The 22028-nt window shown below is 38.3% G+C and overlaps 1 protein-coding gene across 2 annotated transcripts in view; it reads left to right on the forward strand.

Moving 5' to 3' along the window:
* The window catches only part of ndst1b (N-deacetylase/N-sulfotransferase (heparan glucosaminyl) 1b), an 84395-nt gene that overhangs the window by 27063 nt on the left and 35304 nt on the right, over positions 1 to 22028 (forward strand). For both annotated transcript variants that reach the window (XM_079898749.1, XM_079898750.1), the window contains exon 2: positions 2758 to 2859. The gene's annotated coding sequence lies outside the window, so the exon portion shown is untranslated. The remainder of the gene's footprint in view (positions 1 to 2757; positions 2860 to 22028) is intronic.

Genomic DNA, 22028 nt, shown 5'->3' on the forward strand with positions numbered 1-22028 from the left:
TTTTTAAATACTAAGATGAAGCTTTCTTCAGATGGTATAGCTTCATGCAAACGTTTCTAATTCTGAACTAGGATTTTGAATGTTGTTTTGTTATTGATATTGCCTTCAATAATACTTCATAAAGTTCATTGTTCAGTCTGTGAGGATTCAGGAAGTCGTGAGCTCCCGTAATAACCCGTAGATTTGCATTTGTCCAGAAAGCGAGCCTGCAGCAGTTGTGTGAGCCGGCGAGGAACGGCCTCAGCTGTTCAGACAGGCACCAGTGAAGTGAGAAGTTGTTATTTTTGGCTCCGTTCCTTGTGCTCACCTACACTGTGTTTTGATGCTCTTTTAAAGTGGCTCTTGCCAGCCGGATATATGAGGGGTCTTGGCCCCGAACAGCTGCAATAACTGTTCTTTCTGCCTGTCACTCCTCAGGACTGATGACGGCACCCGGTGCAGATTTCATGCACCTCTGATTGTAATCTGCCACTCAAGACCTCTCCATGCGAGGCTCTTGATTAGAGAGCAGTCATTAGAGCAGAGAACGATACCCTACGCTTGAGCACTTGTGCGTCGGCATTTATGGCGTTCTACTGATATCTCGCGTCCTGCTTGGACAGATCGCCGTTACATTAACCCTTTTGGAGCATAGCTGTAAGAGCATGTTGGTGTTCTTGCCTCTTTGCCAGTATGACAGACTGCAAGATATGACTTCTTTTTTTTTGGAGGAACCAGTTGGCGATGATCCAGAGCTGCCGCAGTATCATTGCCAATCCCTCAGTGGCTTCAATCCAACTGCTCGGATTCAGCACTTTTCCCCTCCCGCCGCTGTAATGTGGCCTTTCTAAGATAATGTATCTTTTTGGAAATAAAATGCACATCTCAGCATTGATATTAAAGTTGATTTTACTCCATTTGCGAGAGTTCCTTGTTCACGTTTTCTCCCGTCAGGGGCAACAATGCGTACTGTAGCTCATGCATGAAAGCTCAATTTAAAGAGTTTTTGCAGGCTGAGAGTTCCCTGACTGCACCGGTAGGAACCGGATAAATTGACCTGTGGTTGCCGGAGCTGTGGAGCATCAAAACAGGGCAAATACTGCTTGAATTATTCATATAATATATCTTGCAGCACGCTGACTTGCTTTTGAGGGCAGTAACTGGATTTAGATACTCCAAATGATCTCTTGATGCAGCTTCTGGAAGCTATTAAACAGTAGTGACTCAACCATTGCTGTCTTTTAGTTATTTAGTTAATCTTCTTATAGAGTAGTATGGTTGTTTAAAGGGATATGAAAATTGTCAACATTTAATCACCCTGATGTCGGTCCAAACCTGTATGGCCTTCTTTATTCTGTGGATCATTAAAGAAGTTATTTTTAATAATGTTAGTAACCAAACAGTTTTGGTTACCATTAACAAAAAAACTAAAAAAAACTAAAATTTCTCAACCACTAAAAAAGTATCTTCTTCTTCTCAAAGTATCTTCTTGCACAGTTCCATAAAACGTCCACAGATGTTTGGACTGATGTGTGGATGAGTAAATGATGACACTTTTAATTTTTGGGTAAACTACCCTTTTAACTCCAGATTAACATGCTTTCTGCCCCACTTTTTTAATATTGTAATGGTACACGTATTGTTATCCCAAAATTTTCAGCATGGGTCTTTTGGTTTGGCATGCATGTTACCGAACAAATTCAGCGTTGTTTTAACCACTGAATATGCAGAACATAATTTGAAACTGAGTTTCCCACCTAGGATGGGACATTTGCATTTATATCGATATACTTTGTTGCTAACACATCAGATGTCAGATGCATGTGCTGTTTAATGCATTTGAGACCTGTTTTCTTCAGTGCTTAACTTACATTTTATGGTTGTATTCTTATCTGTAAATGTTAGAAAGTCACACGAGTATTTCCATTTTGCATGAAGAACTTCACAGACTTGAATGGTCTGTCTGCGTGTGCATTAGGGGTGGAATATTTTGGTACCTCAGGATTCGATTCTTGAGGTCACGATTCGATTAAAAGTCGATTCTCAATTTTGAATCAAATTTAGATCCGATATATGCATAGATTTGATTGTAGCTTTGTATTGCTTTTTTTATTTGACTGCTGTAGACAGTTGAAGAGGTCTACAAGAAAAAATCTCATTGTAAACCTCGAAATTTATTTTCTTTTTTCTTCCCGTTTTATTCAACCCAGTATTATAAAATAAATCCCATTTAAATCTGACTGCCGTGCTTGTATATTAAATGAATGGCACGCATAGAAGGGGAGTGCAATAATTCTGACTAAAATATATATAAAAAAAAAAAAATGTAAAAAGTATCCAAAAGTGGAAAAACTTCAAATCTCTTCCCCCATTTACAAAAGCATCATAAACCGAGTGTGTTGCAGCCGGTTGCAGTAGTACGGACTTTTTTTGGTTTAAAAACAGAGCCATAGTTTGTTCAGTAAACCACTGCTTAATAAAAAAAAAAAAGGGAAAAAAGCCATTTTATTTTTCCCCCCTCTACTTTACTAAAAACTGATCATTTAATTCAAAACCAAGGTACATACTGAACCGTAATTTTTGTGTACCGTTACACCCCATTTAATAAATTTTAAATCCGTCCAGCTACTTTAATTGAATGAATCTAAGAAAGGACTGTTTTTCCACAGAAAACCTGGGTGGTATACTGTCTGAAGCCCACCAGCGTGTCCCTTATATTCTCCCCTGCTTGCTCCTGTTATTGCTTTGTTAATCGATGTGCTCTGATTCGTTTCGCAGGAATGCCTGCAGCGTCTCGGAAGACTCACCTGCAGATCCCGAGCTCAGGCGAGCAGAGCCACTTTTGATGAGATTCTGGGAGGACCACACTGTCAAACAGAGGTAGGAACGGAGCCGGTCAGGGTTTATTGCTTTACCAGTTGGAACGTTGTTGTGTGGCCTTGTTGTTTCTTGTAGTGTGCTTGCACCAGGTGTATGTCTGTCAAAGGACAGAACACTGAGTAAACAGAATTTACAAAGTCCTTAAATGGGCACATTGTTGCTGTTGTCACAAATAGTCACAGCATTTACTTCTGACATGATAGTGTGTGTTAATATGCTCTCATAAATAGTCAGAAACTGCCTAATAGAGGCCTGCAGGGATGACACATTTTTGAAAGCCAAAACCTGGAAACTAGCATTTTAGCACTTGTGGCTCCGTCTTTTCCGTGGACATTAAACATCATCACACCGAACATTGTGCTCTTGCAAACTATTCTAACTCAAACTTTCAAGGAAAATATCACAGAGCTTATTTTATGCAATAATCCAAATGCCAATGGAAAAAATCCTAATGGGTTTTTGACATGGGAACAATGGTGATCCTAACTTCCAGGTTGGCCAACAAAAATACATCACTGCTGCACTCCATTGACAACTTTTATGGCGCAGTGTGTAGTTTTTAGGCTGTCATTACTTACTCAAGCTCATGTCGTTTCAAACATGACTTCCTTTCTTCTGTGGGACAAAAAAGTCGATATTTTGAAGAAGGTTTCAACTGTTTTGTCCATACAATGAAAGTCAATGTGGTCTAAAACAACATCAACATCTGAATTGAGTTGGTCCTCCTAAAGGTCCTTGCACACTGAATCCCAAATTTTCGCATGCGTTTTTTCGTATCCGTCATTCTGTGGCTCTAAACTGTCAAAACACCATTCAAACCCTTGTTACGGATGCGAAAAACGCAGAAAATCGAACCCGATTCGATTTTTTTTTTTTGACGGACGAAAGTTTCGGAGGCAGTGTACAAGTGTGATTGACATAACGTGAGGTCATATTTATTTCTTAACGTGCAAAAATTTCGGACTCAGTGTGCAAGGGCCTTAATACTGTAGAAAGTCGCAGTAGCGCCTGGTCATCCTTAGTTTGCAGGAATGATTTCTTGGCCCCTCTCTATTGTTCTATTATTAAAAAGTGGCAAAAGCCCAATAAAAGCCTCATTCAGTCTACAATATGTTAACACCCGAGTAGGCCTGTAGAGCCCCGTATCAAATCTTCATCGTTGGAATTGGAATTCGTCACCATGTATAAAGCATTTCCCTTCTGGTTTCAGAGACAGAAAGGCACATGAGTCAAACTGATGGCAGGTACCAGTGTTTCTGATCTGCCAAAGATCTAGACCTTGACTGTATCTCTCACACGGTTCACATTCCTGCCCGTGGGAATGCATGAAAAATGAAACCTTGGATTCCTTAACAAATTGAAATTCTGCCAGTCTGTTGTTTGGCTGTGAGCTGTATTTGATCATTTAAAATGCCTCAAATAGTCTCTACTAAAAATTGTCAGATGTTTATGATGTTGTAATTCGCATTCATGTCAGATACAGCCGAGTACAGGCCTGATAATGTTGTGATGCTCACAGGCATCATTGATCTTTACATCAACCCCTCTTTTTGTTTTTCACCTTATGGAAGTGAAGGTGGAAGATGAATTATAAACTTTCATAAATAATTGAGAGCCATCGGCAGAAGTGAATTATTAATAGGTGAAAAAGGCATCTCTCTTGATGCGTAAGGATGGGCTAACATGAGCACAGACATGTTATTTCCTTTCATTAAGGAAAAGCGTGATTCTGCTAGATAGAGCAGCTGGAGTATTTGGGATTTTTGTGCTCTATCCTCTTTTAGAATGTTTAAAATTATGATCTGAAATCTGATATTCCATCTCCGAAAGAAAATTAAACTGTGCTAAATGCATTAAATAGCATTACGCATACGTACAGATATGGGGCTGCATTTACACTGCAAGGCGTAATGTTCCATTCACTTCCAATTCCATTCAGGTGATGCATGAACCGTTTTAAAAGAGGTTTCCTGGACAGGCCCCTTCCTTACATTGGAGGAACAGCCAGATAGTCCTGCCCCCAAAGTAACGCCATTGGTCCAGCCAATGTTGAGTCAGAGTGTATACACTTTTCAGTGGAATCAGCCTAAAAATGTCTTACTACTCATTAAACTCAAACACAAAAGTATTTTACAAAAAAAATTACACACTTTAAACACGCCTCTCTGGAACATCGTCATACAAACCCATCATTTCACCAACAAATGAAAGTTTTATCAGAAAACTAATCTGAAAGAAGTCACTCTAAACTAGCAAGATCGCAAAAAGGACATATAAAAGTGGCCGTTTGTTGGCATTTTTGTTGTTTACGTATAGATTTTAAACCTAAGCATCGATGTTTTACCACAGTTTTACAATAATAAGTGATACAGTGATCATGATGACGTAATTGGTGTCAAGATTGCACATTAGTCACACAGAAATAAAGTGGTCACAAAAGAAAGGATACGCGTACTTAATTCAGTCGCGTCGGTTTCTGTTTTTTTGTAGTCACAGGACAGTATGTTTTACATCACATTTAGAAAATATCATTCTTTCCATCAAAAATACGACCTGAGGAGCTTTAGCACTCTCTCCAGTGACAGTCCCAATGCAGTTATATTCTCAGTCACAGAAACAGAGGAAGCTCCCGAAAAACTGGAGTTGCTTTATTTTATGACACATGCGGAGCTAAATATGGATATCAGACAGTCCGGTATAAAGAGACGAGACGTACTGACAGATAAAATAAATACATGATTGTGATAACCTATATGATTTATCTGATTTCTTCAAGCGGTCGTATTGACCATGTTTACTATGGTAATGGTTTTCATATAAATATTTATGCCTTGTACGGTGATCAGAATCCATCGGATCACAAGCAAGTTATTTCAAACACTCGCTGCTGCTTTAATGCTGATGCTCTGGTATATGAAGTCATCTCTGGCACTGCTGTCTCCAGACTCCGCCTTTGTTTGTAACCACTCCTCAAGCCCCAGTTGGCCCGCTTTGGACAAAGGTATTCGGCGGGCCAAAAAACCCTGGCCGTTGGCCCCAAGGAAGCCCCGACGAGGCCCGATCAAGCCCCGGGAGTGACAGTGGAAACTCGACTGGCCCTGGCACTCACTAGCATGCCTGCTTTTGGCCCGACAGAGGAAACGTGGCTCATGATTCATTTATTCTCATATGTTTACTAACCTTTCACATCAGACCTATCTTATCTAGCCTAAGAAGATGGTTGAATATGAATGTTGAAATACAGGTACAATAAACAGCTATCATACTTAGAACCACATTTGAAAGTGAAATCAAATCAGAATTTCCTTTTACGCGCATGCATCAAGATCTTGGGCTGCGTTTCCAAAAAGCATCATAAGCTTAAGTAGACCATAGAAACGTTTGGCACCAAAACGATCTGATCTCTGATCTACCTACAGGCCTACAATGCCTTTGGGAAATGCAGCCTTAGTCTGTGCCAGTTACCAAGTAGTGGCTTGACTTTGACTCGATGTGAAATGACTCTGGAATAGAAGTGAATGACTTGGCATGGTCTGGAGATTTTCTTTGTGAAAACTAATTTAACCTAATGAAATCTTATTTATGAATCAGTGATTAAAAACTTCATCCAGCTGGAGCTCAACTCGACTTGCTTGACTTGAAACACTGACTTCATTTTCGTCTGGATTATGTGCTTTGTCACACTCTTGTGCTTATTGTCCTTGTTTTGCAAGTTAAAAAAATACAATAATGAAAAAATATGATTTGCATTTTTTAATTTAGCATACGCTTTTATCCAAAGTGACTTACAAATGAGAAATACAAGTGATTCAGCTGGAAGTAAGAAATAGTGAAAGTATTGAGAAGGTTATGTTTTATAGAATTAGTGCATAGTGTGATTGTATAGAAATATACACACTACCATTCAAAAGTTTGGGGTCAGTAAGATTTTTATTTAAATGTTTTCATTTGAAAGAAAGAAATAGTTTTATTCAGCAAGAATGCATTAAATTGTAAATCTAAAGTAAAGACATTTATAATGTTACAAAAGATTTCTATTCAAAACAAATGCTGTTCTTTTGAACTTTCTGTATGTCAAAGAATCCTGGAAAATTGCATGATGGTTTCTACAAAAATATTTAAGTTTAATAAATTCGCCATCACAGATTTCACCATCACAAGAATAAATTGCGTGCTTTCGTCCGACTCCCTATTCTTGCAAAATTAAGCAGTGTCCAGCATTTTAATTGTCTATTGTTTTTTTTTTTTCTTACGTGACATTACAATACCACAATAAGAAATATGATGGTATAAAAAAATGGCATTTAAAAATCCATTTGGGAAGAATAACCAGTCATTGCAATCTTAGAGAGGGATTTTTGATGACTGGATGGAGCAAAGGAAAAAAGAAATCAAAAGTCGTTAAATAGACAGGACTTCATCCAGACACATACTGGTTAAGAACATCCTAAACAAACCGACCAGATCTAACAAAAATTACAACTTCAAGATGCACTTATCTTCATTACGTGCCCCTCCTAAATAATAAAAAAAATAGTATTGAACTATCCAGTACTCTAAAGAAAAAATGTACAAAAAATACCCAATCCTAGTTTCAACAACAGCAATTTCAGTAGATAAGTGTCTAAACAACCACAAGATCTTTTACACTCATTCTCTTTTGCACTCATGTCAATAAGGTTAATTATGCACAAAAGATCATTTGCTCTAGACAGTGCAGTGGCAATGCCAAGAGCTCTAGACTTGTGTTAGTCTTTTGTGCGAGTGTTCTTAAATGTAAATGCAAACCTACAACTGTTGCGGAGGGCTCCTGGATCATGTTTATGAATACTAATGAAACAGACTTTTGAGCAAATTCACCGTGGTGCCTAAACAGTACTGGATTACTCGTTTTCGCTCTCTCTCTCACCGCTACACTTTCTCTCCTGTTTTATCATTATGTTTTGTGATTGTATCAGCAGTGGTCAAGGTGAAGTTCTATTCCAATTTTCGAAATGATTCTCTGTGGATGTAACACTGTCTGGGCTCAGTATATGGCCTGTGCTGCTTTGTCAAAGGAAATGAAGGTGAGATTTCAAACAGCTGACAGCTGCATATTGGCCGGGACCTCTGATGACTGTACCCGACACACTCCAGAGTCGTCCTGCCCTGCGAAATCATCACAATCCACACTTGAAAGAGATTTTTCTGACAAAGCAGTGTCCGCACATGGCCCAGGTGGTCGCGAGTCCTGCGCTTAGTTGAGTTTCGGAGTGCAGGAACCGGTGGGATCGCTTGGCGTCTGGCATAAACATTCACACTGAGCCATATGGAAAAGTGAGATAACCAACCATGCTTTGTTGTCCTTTATCTGTGTGTAGCATTAATCTTACACAAAGTTCATTACTGAAGAGAGTCTACCTACAGAAATGTGTATTAAACCAGTGCCTATATTCTAAAGTGCAGAGTGGAAAGAGAATGGATTAGAGTAAACATGTATGTGCTTGCAATACTGTATTTTATGAATATAAGCATAGCAATTATAGTTGTTTTTTTGCCAATGGAGCTGTGTGTTCATTTTGAATATTTGCTGTCCATTACAATGTTAAGATTATTATAATGATGATTAGTTATGAATAGTTGTTTCTTTTTTTAGGATTATTTTATAAATTATTATTACTACTAATTGTTTTATATCTATGTTATTATAGTTGTTGTTGTGGTTGTTATTATAATATTAGCCCCTTTCACACATGCAGTCTTTAATGGTAAATTACTGTTACGTTATCATGTGTGAACAGGACCTTTTCAAAAATAGCGGTAAATCGGTTCTGGCAATTTTCCAGAATGAGAAGTTGTAACATTACCAGTAAATTACCGGTATGATGCTGTGTGTAAATAGAGAATGCAGATTATTGGTATGAACACGTTCGAGGTCCAAATGCGCTGACAAAAGAAGCCTACTTTGGACCAATCATAAAGTTCTTATGGAGATGACATGATTACTCTGTGTCCTTTTGGTAATATGACATAGAATTTGGTCTAATAAGGTGTAGTGGGGCTTGATATGTCACCAACAATGGGAATATAATTGTTTATTCCTTATTTTTGGTCAAGCATCTTGGACTAAAAAATGTTTAAAAATGCTATTTGTCCCTTTAGGATTTCTATGTGTAAATGAACTCTTATATATAGGCTACTAGCGTTGTTCCCATTGTTGACATCAGCATTTTCCGCATCCTACTTCAGGTTCAGCTCAATGTTTAGATTTTTTTGCACCCTCAGATTTCAGATTTTCAAATAGTTGTAACAAACCATACACCAGTGGAAAGCTCCATATCCTACTTCAGCCGAATGCCAGCTGTAATTTTTTTTGTGTGTGTATATGTGTATACATGCCCGTCTTCGCTCAATCCTGTTCCCTGCTCGCCCCTCTGTGTCTTGCGCCACTGCCCTCTAACTGCTGATTGATCGAATCCGCCTGGAGACCAACACCCTTCTTTCATTTGCCAGCACCTTGGGAGACAAGAAGCAGGTTGCCTGCCAGCTCCACACGGCCTCCTTTGACCCACAGGGTAGGCATGGATGCAGCACAGCAACAAGAGTGCTACCTTGACCCACTTTAGTAGACACAGAAGTGCTTTAACTTGAGCTCATGTCCTTTTTGGGCGGCCTAAATGGAACAAGCACCTGGTATCGATCAGTCTCTCTCATGGGCTCCACATGCTTGCACTTTGTTTCTCGGTGCAGTCGTAATGCTACTAACATTCTCAGACATACACACTCATTCACAATTAGACATCCCCCTGTTTTCCTGGCAGGCCCTCATGTTCCTTTTGCTGTCCCTGAACAATAAGTCGTCTCAACAATCTGAGTGCGCCCTCTTCACGATACAGGGCAATCACTAGTAGGCCACATGTGCTAGCATGCTTCAACTGCTCGAATGTTCTCCTAGTAGGGTGGAGACCGAGAAAAGAGCTGTCAACTGGGATGCTGGGTGGAAATGTATTCCCCCCTGTAACGTTCAGCGGAGATGCTACCTCTTCTCTCTCGCTCTTTTCCTCCCCAGCTGCTGTTCAACTCAATTATATGATTCGCTGAGTAGTCTGTTCCGCTCTCTTAATGTGCGGTACTATTAGGAATTCTCTGCATGCTGTGGGGGGAATGAGGCCTATAGGCCTCGCCCCCAGGATCCATCCTTCAACTGAGCGAGCTCAGAGCTGACGCAAAACAAAAAAGAATCCCTGCTTTTTCCACTTAATCCTCTATAATTTCTTCCATTGATTCACTTTACACGTAGTTTCTTCCAGAGAATTATTATGAGAGATGAGCTTTAGGATTTCTGACTATGAATTCACTTCACTTATCTTGTTTCCTTGTGCTTCTAGTCACACATAGCCAGACCTTCAGACTGACCGCAGAAGGTCAGCTTTCATTGGGTAAGGACCATGCAGAGGCAGTCTGACTGACATGTAAAACAACCAATCAGAGTTCGTTTTGTTCAGCGTCATGTTAAGGGGCGTGAAAATGTAACGTCGATGTCCCTACAATAACAGACCGTTGTGTGTAAATCTCTTGGACGAATTGTAAAGAGTCTATTCCGCAAATTTTACATACCTCAAAATCCTCGTTTAGTTGATCCTGATAATCACTCATTGTCACAGTTGTAAATACGCCGGCGTTCTGCTTCCATGAGGGGGTTTGGCATCATGTCATCTTTGTTTCCAGGCGGGCCATTAAAGAACTCGACACACGTCTGCCGAACATCCTGTAGAATTCACCCAATCAGATGATGACTTTGAAAATCCTGAAGTGTTTCCAACGGTCCATTGTGGCTGAGACTATTGTGCATCATCCTGCACCCCTCAGCTTAAGGTCATTTGTGTTTGTCTAAAGAGGAACCTCTGTTTTTGGATAACTAACAATTGGGTCAATGACATTTTTGTCGTCCTAATTTATTTAAAAATAATCTTATTTCTCTATTTTCATTAACTTTTTGTAATCTTATTTTATTTCTATTTTTTATTATTACTGTTAAAAGATCAAAAATTTTAGAGGTCACTATCCATTGGCGAGTCATATGAATTGATGATATTTGTAAAAAAATATATATATACTTTTATTTTTTACTTTTTATTTTGTCACACCTTTTCACCAAGTGAAACTTGTATTGAAAATGGTATTTTTTTTAACATGAGTAGACATTGTAAATTTCTAAGAACTTGACAAAAAAAAAATGTAACTAGATTTTTCAAAGATTTTTCCTTTTCTTTATTGTGGACACCCTTATAATTCATTGACCCAATTGCTCTTGCTTTTGCTCCAGAATATGGTCATCTTCTCCATTTGCTTATTCCAGAAGGGTTATCATCCACCTCCTTCCCTACTCCCCTGTTTTCTAAGGCAGTGGAAATGGCCCTCAGCTGGAACCACATCCAGTAATTGTCCATCATCTCTCCCTCTCCATCATGTGAGACCTGGGCCCTGATGTATAAACAGTGAATATGCACAAAAAGGCAGTGAAATGTGTGTACGCAATTTTCAACACACATATCGGGATTTATAAAAAATAAAGTAGATGTAAATATGTGCGCACGGTATAGACACTCGACTGCGTACGCACTTTTACTGGAGTGAGCGAAGTAATGAAGTAAACAGAATAATTTAAACTCTGCATGCTACTCTCATTAATGGAGTTAAGCACTGGAAATCATTGTCCAGCAGATACAATATTTTAATATTAATTTAAATAGGAATATTTGTAGTGGATGTGCTGCTTTTGAACACTTTTCCTGTGGAATGCTATGTTTTAATGTTTCAACTACAGTGAGGGTTGCTTGGCACGTGATAATTCCGCTTTGAAGAGAAATTTTTTTCATGCGAATAATGATCAATGATTACTCTAAGCAGATGGCTTAGCAACATAGACTGTATAATGACTGCTCGGTGATCGAACGGTCCATTGGCCGTTTCGAATAAGTTTGATGACCGTAGGTTGTAAAACCTCTGCTGCATGCAGAGTTGGTGTCGTGCACAGACAGACAGTAGCCTAACCATTTTCGGGGTCTTCCCAATATTATGAAAAATACTATTGTATTTGAAGGGTAGAATTTGAAGGAAACTGTAAGATATCCACGTTTTTTTTATTTTATTTTATTTTATTTTTTTTATTATCAGACAATTGTTTACACTGCAAAAAAATAAGGCGTATCTGTTTCCATTAAAACATATATAAACCATCCTAAAATATATGTTTACCTTATAGGCAATATTGCATCAATTTGATTTGCTTAAAGCAATTAAAAATAGCCTGCTATTTGGCTAGTGGAAAAGATTGAGAATAACTCTTCTCTGAAATGTATTTTATACAATATTGGTTTATTTATTCTAAAACAATGCAAGGATACTGAATGATTTTTAATTATGTAATGTGGCTGCACATAGTCTTATCTCATATTTGCCTAATGTTAAACATGGCATCACGTGGATGGGCATGGAAATGACATGCATATGACTTTATGCATAGTAAAACGAGGCGTTGTAAGCTCTATATTGTTATTTCGGGGAGGAGACGGGGTAGAGATGCATATACGGACAATCTTCCCGTGACTGGGTTTTATAAAGAGAATTTTGCGCAGGTTTAGGCGTACAATCTAAAATCTAGATTCAAGGTTGAAGGTAAAATCTAACTTTTGTGCACTTTTAGGATGAAATCAATGGAAGGAGGCCCCTGGTCTGGTACATTTAGACCATTCCCAACCTACCTGCTCATGGGGTGACTCCATTTAAGCATGCTGTGCCGATGAAAGTGACAGCGATGGCTCCTCTGTGTATACATTCCCCCTCGCAGAGAGAACGTTTCCTCCACAGTAGCCTGAAAGCTGGACTCGACTTAGCACCCTGACGGTGGAACCACTTAGTGGATTTTAGCCTCAAATGTCAGGCCGATACCCCTGGGATGTGTTGCACTGATGGGATTTTATAAATAACATTATTCAGCACTTTATTCTGCCTAAGGTGGAAATCTGCACAAAAGAACTAGCACATACACTACTGAAGAAGCAATAATATGTGATCTCAGTAATGTCCGAAATTTGATGAAAGTTGAGTTGAAGACTGACCTTTCGCTCTAAAATTGTAGAGCTTATTATCGATCGGCGAGCCACATGCTCATCTGTCAACACGAGTGAGATTTTCTGCAGATTCCTGCAGTGATCCTTGAGCCAAGTATCACTGATGACTCACTGTGTCACTGTGATTTAAAATAGCTGGGCTTGAAGTCCTACTGTGCAAAGAGGCTATGACAATTCCAAAGTGGCTTTTGCTGACTTTTCAACAACAAAAAAAGCAAATAACTTTTTTGAAAAATTATGTTTTGAGCCGTTCCAACGATGTTGACATTTTAAGATGGTCTTCTCTGCAAGAGTCGTTCCCTGCGTCTGACAAATAGCGCTGCCAATTTCAGAAGAGATGCCAGCCAGAATTCCCCACTGAGAGCTTGGACACACACGCTGATGATCAAGGCAGTGCAAATGCTACACCTCGCCTTCAAATGGCACCCAGCTCTCTGGCAGTTGGGTAGATGAGCAAAAAAGAATAAAGCAGAATGGTTTCAGGGTGTTTCAGGTGGGTGGATGTGGATTGACGTGTATCTTTGTTCCGGCTTATTCCAGCATGAGTCAATGCTCTGGCAGTCAAAGCGGATATCTTAGGGGCTGACCATAAAAAGGTAGACACCGCAAGTCTCTTACACTCACCAAGTCGGTATAAAATATAGTAAAATATTAAAAATGTATTAAAATAAAAACGTTATTTAAATGATAATATTTCACAATATTAGTATTTTACTGTATTTTTGATCAAATAAATTCAACCTTAGTGACTTCTTTGTCCACTTTGCACTGTCCATCAGTTCTCTGTGCATAAAATCAAGTCGCAACCTGCTTTATTTTTCTAATTAAGTATCCTTTTTCACATGGAAATGGGTTACGAACACAATTTCAAAATGTCTTTTAATGATTTGTTGTTCTCCATCTCATAAGGTAGCATTTACCAAAATACGTAGCGTTGTTTAATGTGATGTAATGTGTGTATATTGCCATTACCACTTTTAATCTAGCACTGTGGTTTAGTGAAGCAAAGATGCATATATTAGCACTCATCATTAGCACTATCCCACATTACTCACACACAAAGCTAACTCTGTGGCCAAGTTTATACCTGTGACTTTCACCACCTGGCTTACTTAGCAGGATTTGGCGTCAGAAACGGGATGCAGAGGATGGCAGGTGCCAATGGAGTTGTGTGGGGCGCTGCCCTTTGAACTGATTGCTGCACCTGTGGTGAAAAGGAAGACCTGTGGGCTGAATGAACTTCAGAAGTCATTTGTTCAGTTCCAGGGTTAGGACGGGTTTCTCCTTGGAGTGTCTAAATGTAGCTGGACCAACCCCTAGTGCAGATGTAATTTAGGCCACGAGTCCTTTGAGATCAGAACTGTAGTTTTTGTCTAAAGACGAGGCTGGTTTCAGATATTTATACATGTTGGTCAGTTAGTCTTTGGTGCCCAGAGTCTCGAGTCATGAGTTTACATAAGAGATGCACCGAAATTTGGGCCAAAACTGAAAATTCAGGATGTACTTGGCTGAAAAACGAAAAATAATTAATCAATGAATTAATCAAAATAATTTAATCAACTCAAATATCTACAACGGAGATGTACAAACATTTAAATTACACACACACAGCAGTTTTTATTTAATTCAAAAAATTGTTTCTACTCCAGTTTGTTGAAGTATAAACATTTAAATGACAATAAACTGTAATAACTTGTTTTCATGACAGATTTATTCAAACATACGTTAAATAATGAAGCCATCACTAACATGTTAAGTGCAAATATAATGAATATGTAATACCGTGCATATATTGAGCAAAATGCTCTTTTATCAAGATATTTTTCCTAGCTAACTTATGAATTTATGGACATTGAATCGCTTTCTTTAGGTAAGTGTAACGTTAAGTAACATTGTATAGCCTACAATCTGTTTTATTGATGCCCCGATTGAAACACTGATTGAGCGCTTTCATGTTTACATGCTCACCCATGTTTATTTCATGCTGTAACTAGTAGTAAAGAGAAAGAGATGATCTGTTCTGGTGTGCTTGATCCATGCTGCCGCTTGAACTGAGGTGGCTAGTGATCTGCCACACCATATTAAAGAGCGCCAAAACAACATAAGTTTGTACTTGATACTTTGCTTCATATTAAAACTAACAAAACCCAAAGCTTGTTGCGATGGATGACAGGCTCGCTACAAATGTTTAGTTAAGTTTTCTTCACGATTCAACAGAAAACAGCACGGACTAAAAGATAATAGAAACCATGTCGTTATCAATAAAATCGAGCTAGTGTCCACATAGCTAACATGTTTAACTGTTGTAGCTTATCCATGTTGTGTGCACGAAATAGACTCTGAACAATATATGTATATCATATGATTGTATGTATATGTTTGTATATAAGGTTTAGGCCATGTGTGTCAGGTACATAAAAAATCTGACCCTAAATGGTTGCATTTTTTCTTCATCAAATATGTTCTTATTTTCATATTCATATATTCATATTTTAACAATAATATTGTTAGCTCAATATATTTTATATAAAATTAAAATTGCATACATAATTGTACAGATTGATCTTGAGACTGATTAGCCGATTACTTGTTCAGGCAACCCGCCAAATATTTAATTTTAATATTGTGGTTATGCACAAACTGCTGATCAACACACCAAAATGCGACTGGTGCACACACAAGTGTGTGAGTAATCACACTCACAAACACATATACTCCTCCTTTTTTCAGCAGTTAATCTCAGCAGTGTGATTATACAGTTGTTTCTCAGTTTTTGCCAAGCTGCAGCCGTGTGAGCGTCAATTAAGGTGTAACATAAGGCTTGACCTCTCAGAAATCGATGGCTGCTTCTGCTCTGCCCGTCTAATTGGTAGTCAATGTGATGAATCTTGAGGGTGGCCAATCGTATTTGTTTCCACTGAAATCCAATAGAGTAAATTCACTCTCCCTCTGTTCCTCGTTCATGTCAGCATGATGCATTGCTTCTGGCTGCGCTATAACTTCTAAAGCAACATCCTCTCGCTTTCTCCTTCCTCTCGCCTCTCTTAACCTAAATCCCTCCTTCTCTCTCTCAAAGTGAAAGAGGAAATCTTCTCGTTCCCTAAAGCCGTGGGGCATATAGAATATGCCAAAAAGATTAAGGCACTGGGTTTTTTACCCGCCTGTTGCAACGACCCTACACAATAGCATTTGCTCTCATTTCTGCTTATTACAAAGTAGATTCAGCCTGCAGTTTTATGTAGGCTACATATTCGTCTTTGAGGCAGTGACATGTTTGTCCTCAGTGGAATGGTTTCTCACATTATTAGTGGGAAAGTTGTTTCAGTAAGGTGTTCCCTTATGCCGCCTTTCTTTATAAGAAGGTTGAGGTGGAATAGTCGGTTACAGCCTTGATAGTGGATGCATTATATCCAATCTTGCATATATCCTTATGGCTTTAGCTTATTACTTTTTCTGTACATGGATTATTGGACCAAACCCACTTCACTGGGAGTTTTTGCACTGACTCTTGAGCACTGAACCGTCCTCTCAACCACTCCGCCTGTAATCATGTGGCTGTTGTGTACTTTTGTTTGGACTCGAAGAACTGGCTGCACTTGTAAATAATTGATATGATCAGTAAGTCATAGCAACATATGTTTTCCCATTACTTCAATTCATCAAAAAATACTTTTATTCATCAAGGGTGCATTGAATTGATCAAACATGACCGTTAATACATTTCTTCTTCTTGTTCTTTAGAAAAATATATTCATCAAAGAATCCTGAAAAAAAATGCTTTACAGTTTCCAAAAAATATTAAGCAGCTCAGCTGTTTTCAACATTGATAAGAAATGTTTGTTAATCAAGAATTTTTTTTAAATTATTATATTGAAATATATAGATCACATAAATTTAAAATAGAAAAGTTGTTTTTGGTACAAAAAGAATCATCAATGAATTAGGGAGCAGGAATCATTAGGAAGAATCAGAATAATTAAATTCCTTAAGATTCCTGATAATAAAAATGTCTATAATATGTAGGCCTTTTTCAGTTCTCAAGGCTCTTTACAAAACATAAACCTCTCAAAGTACATGTGGCCTAATCCAAACGATTTAACTCAAGCAATATACATATTAAAAACACAGCAAAATGGAGCAAGAGTCAGTGCTGTAGTCCAATAGGGTGTTGTCTGTCCCGGTGGGATTAGAATGATATTGGAAGCAGATGATATTAGGATTTATTTTTCCAATTAAACAATGTACTCCATGTCTGTTCCACATTTCAGTTGCTTAACAGATATTTATTTTCCTTAAGCCTGTACATTCAAGCCTTGCTTGATTGCATGTGATCTAAATTATTATTTTTTGTGAATGCTGTCTAGAAGAACAGACCATTGCCATTTTTTGCAGTCATATCAGTCAAAATGTCTGTTTCTACCAGTAACCTGAAGTTTATAAATGAGAAAAAGAAAGCACTGTGGCCTTATCAGGGAGCTGTTTTTTTTCCCTCCTTCAGTGAAACCTGAAGCGTCTTTTGTCCTGCCTCAGCAAAAATGGAGCCTGGATAACAAGAGAAATGTACGAACTGACACGGCCACTTCATTGTTGTTTGTCTCTTAAGAGGAGCCTTACATAGACGTCTCATTGTGTTTCAGACACAGGACTCCAATGCAGAACTGCACACCCGCGCTGATGGCGATCCATTATGCTCTAGCATATTAAACCCGATCTAATCACAGCTAATAAAACAGCTTTGCCACAGTTCTCTTTTAAACAACGGGTTAAAAAAAGACGTGTAAGCGGTTTGTGCAGCTGTCCTGGATCAATCGAGCGTGAGCCGTAGGAGATTAGACAGCCTGTTATATCCTTCTTTATGGCATTGTAGCATTGTGTCTCCGCTGAGTTTGATGGACAGAATAGTATATGGCATTGGCCTCAGGACAGCAGTCGAAGCTGAGAATTGAATCTTTTTGAAGATATTGAAGAAGCTGTTTTTTTTTTACTAGCCACAGTAGGGCTGTATTACTATATATCATGTCTGGAGGTGTTACAATGTGAAGCACACCTTAACTCCTTTTTAAATATGTTTGTTAATTTAATTTCTGATTAATAGAGAATATAATGAAATTATATTTGATTAAAATTAGAATTACAAACATGGCAGATTTACAGTCTAAACATGTACTCATTTTTCAATTAAACATGAGAAATTTGTAAACTGGTTTTTACAGAGAATATGATGACATTTTCAACAAAGTCAAGACTATAAACTCAAAGCTTCCACAAAGAAAAATAGTTCCTAGAATGCGGCTTTGAGCCAATACAAATGGAAAAGTTCCAAACAAGACAAACATTTAAGGGATCATGTACAGTCATAACACTCGTTACTCTGTTTTTCTCCAAATAAATAATTATGTGGACATGCCATATTGATGTGAGTTGAAACGGTTTTAAATCGTACCTGTTCATTATCTTATAATCCACTACAGTGTATATAACAACAACAGTCATTCTGGCAACCAAACGAATATTACAGTCCCCTGATTGATTTTCAATACTATCACTAACTGAGATGCAAGATATCACTTAAGAAACAAAAGAGAGCGATATGTATGCATGGTCACTGTGAACTTGTGTTTGGAAAGTAGCTGGTTTAACATTTTCCTGTGGTAAAGGGTAAAATCAACAGTGTGTGGATTTATATCGGCATGAGTACATAAATGTAAATTTTTAGATGAACTAACCCTTTACACTTCTGTAATGTGACCCATTTCTGAGTACGACAGGATAGCAGGAAGTCCTGTAGAGCGAGACTTGATTTATCCACTAGCATTTGATTAGCTTGTGAAAGTGGGCCGTGATTATAATTTTTAGCGATGCTTCCTAAGGCAGTCATAAACTGTGGGGTGCAACTCTCACCATTTGAGCTATCGACATGAATGATCCCTAAAATTGTGCTACTTGTTGCGGTCACTTATAACCACATGGACCTACAAATAAAGCAGGTGAAACAGAATAAAGTGCCAGGTCAGTTTGCATTTATAGTCTTTGATTATGTAAAACATAATAGTTTATGATAATACTTTAATAATATTACTGTTATGAGGGCGAGTGAGTTATGCTTTTTAAGTTGTGACCTAGAAGGAATGTGTATAAAATGGGATATTTGATTTAGTTACTCGCTCTTTTAAAATTGATTTTGTGTGACTGGCCTTCAGCGTAATCTCATTCGCAAACTGCTCCCAACATCCTGAAGATGAATTCACTGTTATCGTTGGAGGTAATTTCAGGGTCAAGTCTAAATTTTCTGGCCTGAGATAACAAGCAGCATGTCTGATATTTATTTTTGTAACCTTTTGTGGCTCCAGTGTCCTCTGAAATAAAGGTGACATTTCTGTTTCTCTCTCTCTATCTCTCTCTCTCTCCTCTTGTTTCTACTCTCTCCTGGTCTTTGAGAGCCCTCGGTAGTTAAAGGGGCTAAAAATAGCCTAGTTCCCTTCGTGTTGTGCAACCTAATTAAGAGGAGAGGGACGGAGGTGCTTCTGAGCATCTGGGCTCGGCATGTAATGGCTGCCCTTGTTTTTATTTGCTAGTGGATGCGCACCGCTACCAATTATCCCCTGTAGCATTGGCTAACCACCGAAGACATCCTTAAAGAAGCTGACGGGAGTTTTTCTGCACCCGTTCTTCACACGGGCTTCAGTATAAGCACTTTCTTCTAGCACTGAATGTCATTCTGAATCTGAACAAGTCGAGTTAAGTTATTTTGGGAATTCGAGATGTTTGGTTGTCCTTATCGGTGTGCAGCTTCACTTGTAGATACCAGGTGGAGACATACAAAGTGTGTGGTTGCTTTCACCCTGAAATTTCTTCAAGGCATCCCTGCGGCTAGCGTCCACATGGGCCTTAAAAGCTGGTTAAATCCAAATATCTCTGTGCTTTTAACCCTGCATTTTGTCATTTAAAGTGAAATCGAAGCTTGGATGACTTTATAAATGATGGGGTCAGGCTTGGACTGTCTTTTTTCGTCTGAGCCATTAAGGTGCACTGAGGGAAGAGATTGAGCTGACAGCTCATTGATTTCTTTCTGTGCCTGTGTCAAACATGTTTCTGAAATGCTTCTTTGTCTGAGAGGTATTTGGATATTAGCGACACATGAAGAGAATGGAGCTGCACTGATGCACCTCGTGGTTAGCTTTGATTCGTTGGCATGTCTCACGGATAAGAGGACCCCTGTTGGTGCCGCTCCTTCTACTGTGATTCATCATTGTGCACTGTCTGATTGGTCTCGGAAAAACATCCATCTGCCTAGTTGCTCTTTATATTCTGCTCACTTTTTTTGTTTACCATCAGGATTGCCTAGACTCTGTGTAATTAGCTAATTTTGTGTGATTGTGGGCTCATTTGGGTGACACCTGCTAAATGATTGCTCATGGAATGTTAATAATGATGGTAATTTCTTTTTTGCATTTTCTTTTGATGGGGAAAAAACCTTTTCTGTCACAGCAACATTTTAATCAACAGAAGGACTAAAGTACTCAAAGTAAAACTTAAATCAATAAATAATCATTTCTGTTGTTTTATTTTATTTTATTGATTTTGATTTATATTTTAATCATTTATGTATTTTAATATGTGGTACAATTATAGGTACAAAAAATTGGAGAAATTAATGTATTCTGCAAGGATCACAAGTTGATCAAATGTGACTGTAAAGACATTCATAAACTTAAAATTGTATTTACTTATTAAATATGTACAATACATTTGTATTTTAAAATTACAAAGATACAAAGCGGTTAAAAAAATAAAAACACTAAATTAATATAGAAAAATAGCGTCATATTATACACTTACTAAACTAGCTCTGGATTTCATAATAAATTTGTAATAAAATTTGTATTTCCAAATGTTGCCCCATTTAAAATAAATAAATAATAATAATAGGTTTAATTTTCTAATGACATCTAATAGATGAATTTTGAATTTTCCAATTTTTACTAGGGTGTTTAATGCATTTGAGATGCATTTTCCTCAGCACACAACTTATATCTTACAGGTTGTATACTTAGCTTTAAATTTACGCAAATATTTACATTTCGCACGAAGAATTATCCCGACAGCAAGCGAGTCTACGTTTAACTTCGGTGAACAATTGCCTGTGCACACATGCGCATCAAATAGATGGAGCGGATTAGCCTACATCAAGATGTTAGGTCTGGCAACTCACCATAGACACGGCTCAATCCGAGGGGCGGGATAAACGGCTGTCTTCCAAATTCCCTCGGCACGCAATAGGACAGCGCTTCAACCAACCAGAGCGTTTTCCCAACAGCGGAGCTAACGTTAGTTGATAGATTCAACTTTTGCCATATCTGGCCGGCAAAACTACGAACACATCTTCCTTTTTTAAGAATGACTTAAGTGCCGTTCTTGCTCTTTTCTCAAAGAAAAACTTAACTCCAAGTCCTCCAGAGTCGCGGCCAAAGCTGATTTGAAAGACCGCTGTTCGTCATCAGCCATTCTTTGTTTTCAATTCTTTGTTGTCGTCATTATGTTAAGCCCGCCCACCGACTCTATACACGATGTGATTGGCCTGACCTGAGTTTGTTTTTTCCAGCTCAAAAAGTCAATGGAGAGTTGCTAGACTACCCTGGAAGCAAAATAAATTTTGCTGCCTCTAGGGTGCGTCTAGATTTCTAGGCTAGGAGTGGATTAGAATGTGTGCACAATAATGCTAACCTTATTTTAAATTATTAAGCACTTCCTATTTACAACAGTGCCATAAACTGCTGTACGAAGAGTGTGTTGCATCTGGTTGCAGCAATATTGATAGACTTTTTTTTGAAAACATATTTAGATACCAAGGTACTTACCGAACCATCGTTTCTGTGTACCGTTAAACCCCTAGCTTTTACATAATAATAACTTTGATTTTGTTTATTCATTTAATTTAGTTTTTTAGTCCCATACAGTCAACTCGTGTTGTTTTAATCTCAGAGAGTCCACGCCGTTCCCCTAACAGCCTGCGGCCCCCACTGTTCACCCTCATTTTATGAGACAAGCCTCCTCCCT

Source organism: Squalius cephalus (genome assembly GCF_949319135.1).
Source record: "Squalius cephalus genome assembly, chromosome: 17".
In the NCBI taxonomy this organism is placed as follows: domain Eukaryota; kingdom Metazoa; phylum Chordata; class Actinopteri; order Cypriniformes; family Leuciscidae; genus Squalius; species Squalius cephalus.